General features: G+C 40.1%; 1 non-coding gene across 1 annotated transcript; it reads left to right on the top strand.

The window, feature by feature from the left end:
- The first annotated feature begins 7,613 nt into the window (after positions 1 to 7,613).
- LOC148549255 (small nucleolar RNA R71) lies at positions 7,614 to 7,717 on the top strand. The gene has a single exon (XR_015897811.1). It is a non-coding gene; the product is annotated as a small nucleolar RNA R71 (small nucleolar RNA).
- The last annotated feature ends 245 nt before the right edge of the window (positions 7,718 to 7,962 follow it).

Raw genomic sequence — 7,962 nt, 5'->3', positions numbered from 1 at the left:
TTTTCATGTTTCCCTTGATTGAACCAACCATATATGAATTCATGCCATTTCATGAGGTTTTGTGCTATATTTGTTGCATATTGTGAAAGATTGAATATCTCATGATTTTGAGCATAGCTTTGATGAGTTTGGTTGGTTTATGATAGGTGAAGAAAGCTTGGAGAAAGGTTGAAGCAAAGAGGAATGGCTAGGAGTGAAGAGAGGACAAGGGAATAAGTGAAAATTGAACCGGGTTGCATGAAGTTAGCCCCAATGTTAGCCCCCTAACTTGGAGGCTAACGTTGGGCATGAAAATCACTCCCTGGGCTCCCACGTTTGAGCCAACGTTAGCCCCCTAACTTGGAGGCTAACGTTGGCACATGACATTGCAAAGAGGTGGCCAACGTTAGCTCCAACGTTAGCCCCCTAACTTGGAGGCTAACGTTGGAACTTGAGAGTTTCTCCCCTGGGCACCAACGTTTGCGCCAACGTTAGCCCCCTAACTTGGAGGCTAACGTTGGCACTTAAATTTCAAAGGGGGAAGGCCAACGTTTGCGCCAACGTTAGCCCCCTAACTTGGAGGCTAACGTTGGCACCACTAGCATATAAGGAAGGCCAACGTTAGGGTCAAAGTTAGACCCCTAACGTTGGCACCAACGTCCAAACCAGGGAATTTAGCTTGCTGATATGAAAAGTTAGGGTCAAAGTTAGACCCCTAACTTTGGCCCTAACGTTGAAACCAGCTTAGCCAACTTCAAAAACCGGTTCAATTGGTTCACTTCGGTTCTTCTTCAAACTTCAAGAGCAATCAACCAAGGCCTCTTTCAACCCAATTCCACCAAGAACAAAGGCCCAACTCAAGGCTTGAAGATCATTTTGGAAAGTGTATAAATAGGATAGAATTCAAGTTATTAGAAGAGCTTTCCTTTTGGAATTTTCATAATAGTTTTCGGAGAGCTTTTGAACTTGAGTGAACTTTAATTTCTTTGCTTTCATTGCTTTCATTTTCCATTTACTTTTGTCTTGGATCTTGGATTGGAGAATTGAAGAAATTCTGTTTCAATCTCAATCTTGGATCTCTCTGTTTATTTACTGCTTAATTGAATTCCATTTCTGGTTCATTGTTCATCATCTCTTTTCTTTGCAATTTACAATTTCCTTGCTATTGTTCTTGTTGGATCTAGGAAGGCATTGAGATCTAGACTTGGTTTTCTAGTCTCTGGGTCCTGAGATCTGAATTTCTCATTTCAATTCTCTGTTTATTGCTTTTTCTGTTAATTTACTTTACTGCTTCAAGATCCGGTTCAATCCCAATTCCCTTTCCCTCTTCTGTTTGATGCAATTTAATTTTTCCTTGTTTAAATTCTACAAATCCATTCCCCAATTCCCTTTACATTTCAAGCAATTTATATTCCTTGCACTTTAAGATTCCGCAATTTACATTTCTTGCACTTTAAGTTTCTGCCATTTAATTTCTTGTTCTTTAAGTTTCAGCAATTTATTTCTTGTTCTCTTTACTTCAATGCAATTTACATTCTGCAAGTCACACAATCATCAACCAAATCTTGATTCGCTTGACTAAATCAACCACTAAACTAAAATTGCTCAATCCTTCAATCCCTGTGGGATCGACCTCACTCCCGTGAGTTTTTATTACTTGATACGACCCGGTACACTTGCCGGTTGGATTGTGATGTTTAGTGAGAGATTCGTTTCTCACCAAAATATCTCATCAAGTTTTTGGCGCCGTTGCCGGGGATTGAATAGATTGACAATGATTAAGTGAGGTGGTGATCTAGATCAAGCACTTTTTCTTTAATTTTTGACTAACTCACTAACTGTTTGAAGTTTTGCCTGAGCTAATAGAAACCTCATTCTAGCAATAGAGTGAAATTTCCTTGGCTCATCCTGCTGGATATGATTTTCATAGTTTGAAAAACAAACGAGAGGAGTGGTTTTCGTTCATTTCTCTCTCAAGTTTGCCAACTGTTTGATACTTTGTGTCAACTGATCCTTCAATCATATCCTGGTCTGAATATGCACTACCTTCACTTGAATTGATTGTGACTGTGCAGATCATGGAAGGGAACTCAACAAATTCGAGCAATCATGAGAATAATACCCCCACCATGGACGATAATGTAACCCATGGTTCGAAGCAACTATCCACAGCCATGAATGATGTTACCCAATGGTTTGAAGCCTTTCCACAAGGAAGCATTATCGGATGGGAAGAACTGATGAATGGACTCCTAGTCAAATTTAACCCATCACAAGGAGTTGTTAAGCAAGAGGCAGAAGTGCATCCCTTGGAGAAAGAAATTGAAAGTGCTCGTGCAGTAATAAGCCAAAACAAGCAGATGCATCAGCAGACTCTACAACAATTAGATATGATGGCTAAAAAAATCATTGAGTTGAGACATGCTGTAGTACATACATACAACCTGACTCAAAGCTCGTATGGGTGTAATCAAGCTGAACAAAGCTCTAGGGCCATTAACCGAGAGCAACAAAGCTATGAGCAACTACAAGCTCCAAGCAATCACTCTAGCATGCTCCAGAACAGGCCTCAGAATGATGTGTACAATCCACCTTGGAGAACTCACTCTAATGGGAGGGGGGTTGAGAACCAAAACCAAAGACCAAGGAACTTCAACTACAACAACCATTTCCCAAACTTGCAAAAACCATACTGCCCACCCTTCCAACCTCAGATACCTCACAACCAACAACCGTCACAACACTATCATAGGACCACCAATTTGGAGATCTTAATAGAGAAAATGATGGAACACCAAGAAATAACAAACAAAAACCAGGAAGCCTCATTGAAGATCCTGGAGAGTCAGATTGGGCAGCTCTCCAAGCAAATTTCTATTGAGAGATCTTTAAGCTCACTGCCCAGTGACACAATCTCAAATTTGCAACAACATCACCACACCATCTCACAGAATTCTCAAAGGATTTCCAATCTAGAAAGTGGAGTAGAGAGAATGATGACACATCTAAAAAGGATGAACAAACACTATGAGGACCTACTCGGGGGAATTGAGAAGCAAATAGAACAATTAGCCAAAAACCTCACAGAAACAAGTAAGAAGGAAGCAAAGCCTCACTTAGTTGGACAATGGGACAAGGAGAAGAAGGCTCAGAATCTGAAATAAGCAAGCACAGAGGATGTCAAGCTAGTGACATTAAAAGAGCGCTTGTTGGGAGGCAACCCAACCTGAGGTAGTTTTCTGTTCATAATTATTTTAATAAAAAGGTTAATTAGTTTATCTACTTTGCAAAGAAGCTAAGTTTGGTGTCACACACCAAAACAATTTAAAGGAGAATGCAGGATTCTAAGTTTGGTGTTTCACCAAAATCCCATTATAAAACACATTCTCACTCTCTGCATAATGATGGCTTCAAGCATGATGGATGAACTAGTTAACTATTCTGCAGTTTCCTAGTTTTCAGTTTTGTCATTTTTGAAAAAGAAAAAGAGTTTTACACATGGTTAATCCGATGCATTGGCAAGGTACTAAGTTTGGTGTTCCCACACCAAAGTAAGTTCAAAAAGCCCACAAATAAATCATGCAGATTAACCATTGTTTCCAAGTGCTTGGGGAACAAGCAACTTTCAATATCATTGCAGAGGTCCATACAAGCTGTTGGAAGGATTAAAGCATCATCAACCAAAGAAACAAAAGATGAATCTAGAGGACAGCAATGATGATGATGAGAAGAAAGAAAGCAAGTGAACTCCAACAGGTTGTATTGTTAAGTGATTGTTTTACATCAAATATTGCTGTGATTGAAAGTTGGATTGTATCCTGATCTGCCCTGCCTATCTGCATAGCATTATTACCCCTGCCTGCATAGCATAGTCTTTCTTTATAATTCAATAAGCAAGATGTTTGATCACTCACAACATTCTCATCTTCAAAACTTGTTTGCACTCAATTTCCAAGAAATGCATCACATGAAAGTTCTTTGAAAAGAAGAATTGAGGAATTAAACAATTTTGAGGCAAGCAAAAGATTAGGAGAAGTGGTGGTTCTAGTTGTATGATTATGTATTGAGGTTGCATGCTTGTGAAAACTTGCATGGGAGCTCATAGGCGGGACATGAAGTTCAAAGAAGTATTGTGGGGATTCTCAAAAATCTATTGATCCGAGAAGCAGCAAACAAAACAAAAGAAAGAAAAGAAAGTACAAAAACAAAAAGAACATGGTCCAAGGCTCTGAGCATCAATTACTAGGCAGAAAAGAAAGAAGAAACAAAAACTCAAAGAGTTGTTATCCTAGTAAATGCTTGTGGTTGAAGTGTGTCAAGGAAAGAGGCTTGAGCAAGTAAATCCTTAGGGGTGCTTTAACACCTAATACCTTAAAACCAACTGGTTTAGGAGTATTGATTGAAAGCTTATCTAAAGAGCCGCCTTAAGACATGATACTTAGAGTCGAGGCCAAAGCACAGAAACTATAAGCTGCTTCAAGGTGATTACATATAAAGAGATCTCCATGGTACCATTTGGATGAAAATCCTAAGACCTACGACTCCCAATATGTAAGGACTAGTGAGCACTGAAGCCCTTGCATGAGCATATGATTTAGAGTTCACCCCACTGATACTTGGTCACTTCACTCACTGCACTTTACAAGCATTCCTCAATCCATCTTAATTTAAAGAACCTTGGAGCATAAATTTATTTCTTGCTTGGGGACAAGCAAGCTTTAAGTTTGGTGTTGTGATGACAAGTCATCTTAGCCCATTTTAGCTAGTCTTTTTCTTTTGTTTTCATTAGAATTATGCACTTTCTTGAGCTACAAGCAAGCTAATTGAGTAGATTTTCATGTTTCCCTTGATTGAACCAACCATATATGAATTCATGCCATTTCATGAGGTTTTGTGCTATATTTGTTGCATATTGTGAAAGATTGAATATCTCATGATTTTGAGCATAGCTTTGATGAGTTTGGTTGGTTTATGATAGGTGAAGAAAGCTTGGAGAAAGGTTGAAGCAAAGAGGAATGGCTAGGAGTGAAGAGAGGACAAGGGAATAAGTGAAAATTGAACCGGGTTGCATGAAGTTAGCCCCAACGTTAGCCCCCTAACTTGGAGGCTAACGTTGGGCATGAAAATCACTCCCTGGGCTCCCACGTTTGAGCCAACGTTAGCCCCCTAACTTGGAGGCTAACGTTGGCACATGACATTGCAAAGAGGTGGCCAACGTTAGCTCCAACGTTAGCCCCCTAACTTGGAGGCTAACGTTGGAACTTGAGAGTTTCTCCCCTGGGCACCAACGTTTGCGCCAACGTTAGCCCCCTAACTTGGAGGCTAACGTTGGCACTTAAATTTCAAAGGGGGAAGGCCAACGTTTGCGCCAATGTTAGCCCCCTAACTTGGAGGCTAACGTTGGCACCACTAGCATATAAGGAAGGCCAACGTTAGGGTCAAAGTTAGACCCCTAACATTGGCACCAACGTCCAAACCAGGGAATTTAGCTTGCTGATATGAAAAGTTAGGGTCAAAGTTAGACCCCTAACTTTGGCCCTAACGTTGAAACCAGCTTAGCCAACTTCAAAAACCGGTTCAATTGGTTCACTTCGGTTCTTCTTCAAACTTCAAGAGCAATCAACCAAGGCCTCTTTCAACCCAATTCCACCAAGAACAAAGGCCCAACTCAAGGCTTGAAGATCATTTTGGAAAGTGTATAAATAGGATAGAATTCAAGTTATTAGAAGAGCTTTCCTTTTGGAATTTTCATAATAGTTTTTGGAGAGCTTTTGAACTTGAGTGAACTTTAATTTCTTTGCTTTCATTGCTTTCATTTTCCATTTACTTTTGTCTTGGATCTTGGATTGGAGAATTGAAGAAATTCTGTTTCAATCTCAATCTTGGATCTCTCTGTTTATTTACTGCTTAATTGAATTCCATTTCCGGTTCATTGTTCATCATCTCTTTTCTTTGCAATTTACAATTTCCTTGCTATTGTTCTTGTTGGATCTAGGAAGGCATTGAGATCTAGACTTGGTTTTCTAGTCTCTGGGTCCTGAGATCTGAATTTCTCATTTCAATTCTCTGTTTATTGCTTTTTCTGTTAATTTACTTTACTGCTTCAAGATCCGGTTCAATCCCAATTCCCTTTCCCTCTTCTGTTTGATGCAATTTAATTTTTCCTTGTTTAAATTCTGCAAATCCATTCCCCAATTCCCTTTACATTTCAAGCAATTTATATTCCTTGCACTTTAAGATTCCGCAATTTACATTTCTTGCACTTTAAGTTTCAGCCATTTAATTTCTTGTTCTTTAAGTTTCAGCAATTTATTTCTTGTTCTCTTTACTTCAATGCAATTTACATTCTGCAAGTCACACAATCATCAACCAAATCTTGATTCGCTTGACTAAATCAACCACTAAACTAAAATTGCTCAATCCTTCAATCCCTGTGGGATCGACCTCACTCCCGTGAGTTTTTATTACTTGATACGACCCGGTACACTTGCCGGTTGGATTGTGATGTTTATTGAGAGATTCGTTTCTCACCAAAATATCTCATCAATGGTATGTTCACATGCAGAGATGCAAACAAGTCTAGGAACCTTGAGTATATTCTTTTTCCCACAGCACCATTGAGCAGTTGAGGGAAGGGTGCATAGAGCTTCAGCAGCTCTTGTTGTGAGATTTCTGGTTCTTGGTGATCTTTATCCTCCTCCTTTGTTGAGTTGTCTTCAGGTTGTTCGAAAAGTGTATTTTGCTTGTCTTTAGCCTCTTGATCACTTGTAGTGACCATTTTGCAATCTTCCCATCTTACTTTCTTTGCTTCTCCTTTGGGGTTTTTCTCCGTGTCACTTGGGAAGCTATCAGTAGGTTTGGGAATTTTCTCAGCTAAATATCCCACTTGGAATTCCAGCTTCCTAATGGTCTCTCCCTGGTTCTTGATATTGGCTCGCACCTCCTCCTTGAACACCTTATTTTCTTGAATCTCTTGGCATATTCCTTCAAGTAAGGCTTCAATCTTAGAGAGCTTGTCATCAATTGATGAGTGATTCGGAGCAGATGTGCTGTTTTGGTTTTGATAAGCGTGTGGAGAAGTGTTATTGTGGGGGTATTGAGATGTCCTCTGTGTGAATTGCTGGTGAGCTGCATTATTGTTGGAGTTGTAACGTCTCTGGTCTTGGTTTTGATCTTGCTCACTTCCCCACCCAAAGTTTGGGTGGTTTCTCCATCCAGGGTTGTAGGTCTTGGAGTATGGATCATAGTTTTTCCTTGGTGAATTTCCAATGTAGTTGGCTTGCTCCTGACTACCCTCTGCTTCTTCATGCACTCCTTCTTGTGTTGTTGATGAAGTGGAGATTGCTGCTACTTGGTTCATCTCCATCTTCTTGGTGAGGTCAGCCAGCTGCTAGGTAATGAGCTTATTTTGGGCCAACAGAGCATCTACATTGTTTAGCTCCATTACTCCTCTTGTGTTCCCTCTTTCGGAAGCATAGAAGTAGTCGTTCTCTGCTACTGTTTCAATAACATCTATGGCTTCCTCAATGGTCGTCTTTTTGTTCAAAGATCCTCCAGATGAATGGTCTACGGCCTTCTTTGACTCATAAGAGAGCCCTTCATAGAAAATGTGCAGCTGCACCCATTCGTTGAACATGTCAGGTGGACACCTCCTTGTTAGGTCTTTAAACCTCTCACATGCTTCATATAGAGTCTCACCATCTTGTTGCTTGAAAGTTTGGACCTCAACTCTCAGCCTATTGATTCGTTGAGGAGGGTAAAATCTTGCTAAGAATTTGTTCACCACGTCTTCCCATGTTGTCAAGCTTTCCCTTGGGAAAGATTCCAGCCACTTGGCTGCTTTGTCCCTAAGTGAGAATGGAAACAAGAGCAGTCTATAGGTATCAGGATGAACACCATTAGACTTCACTGTGTCACATATTCTCAGGAAGGTGGTTAAATGTTGATTGGGGTCTTCTTGAACACCTCCTCCAAACGAACAGT

Source organism: Arachis ipaensis, chromosome B8 (assembly GCF_059453495.1).
Source record: "Arachis ipaensis isolate K30076 ecotype BB chromosome B8, ASM5945349v1, whole genome shotgun sequence".
NCBI classification, from domain to species: Eukaryota; Viridiplantae; Streptophyta; class Magnoliopsida; order Fabales; family Fabaceae; genus Arachis; species Arachis ipaensis.
This window is presented reverse-complemented; position numbering and strand designations above follow the sequence as displayed.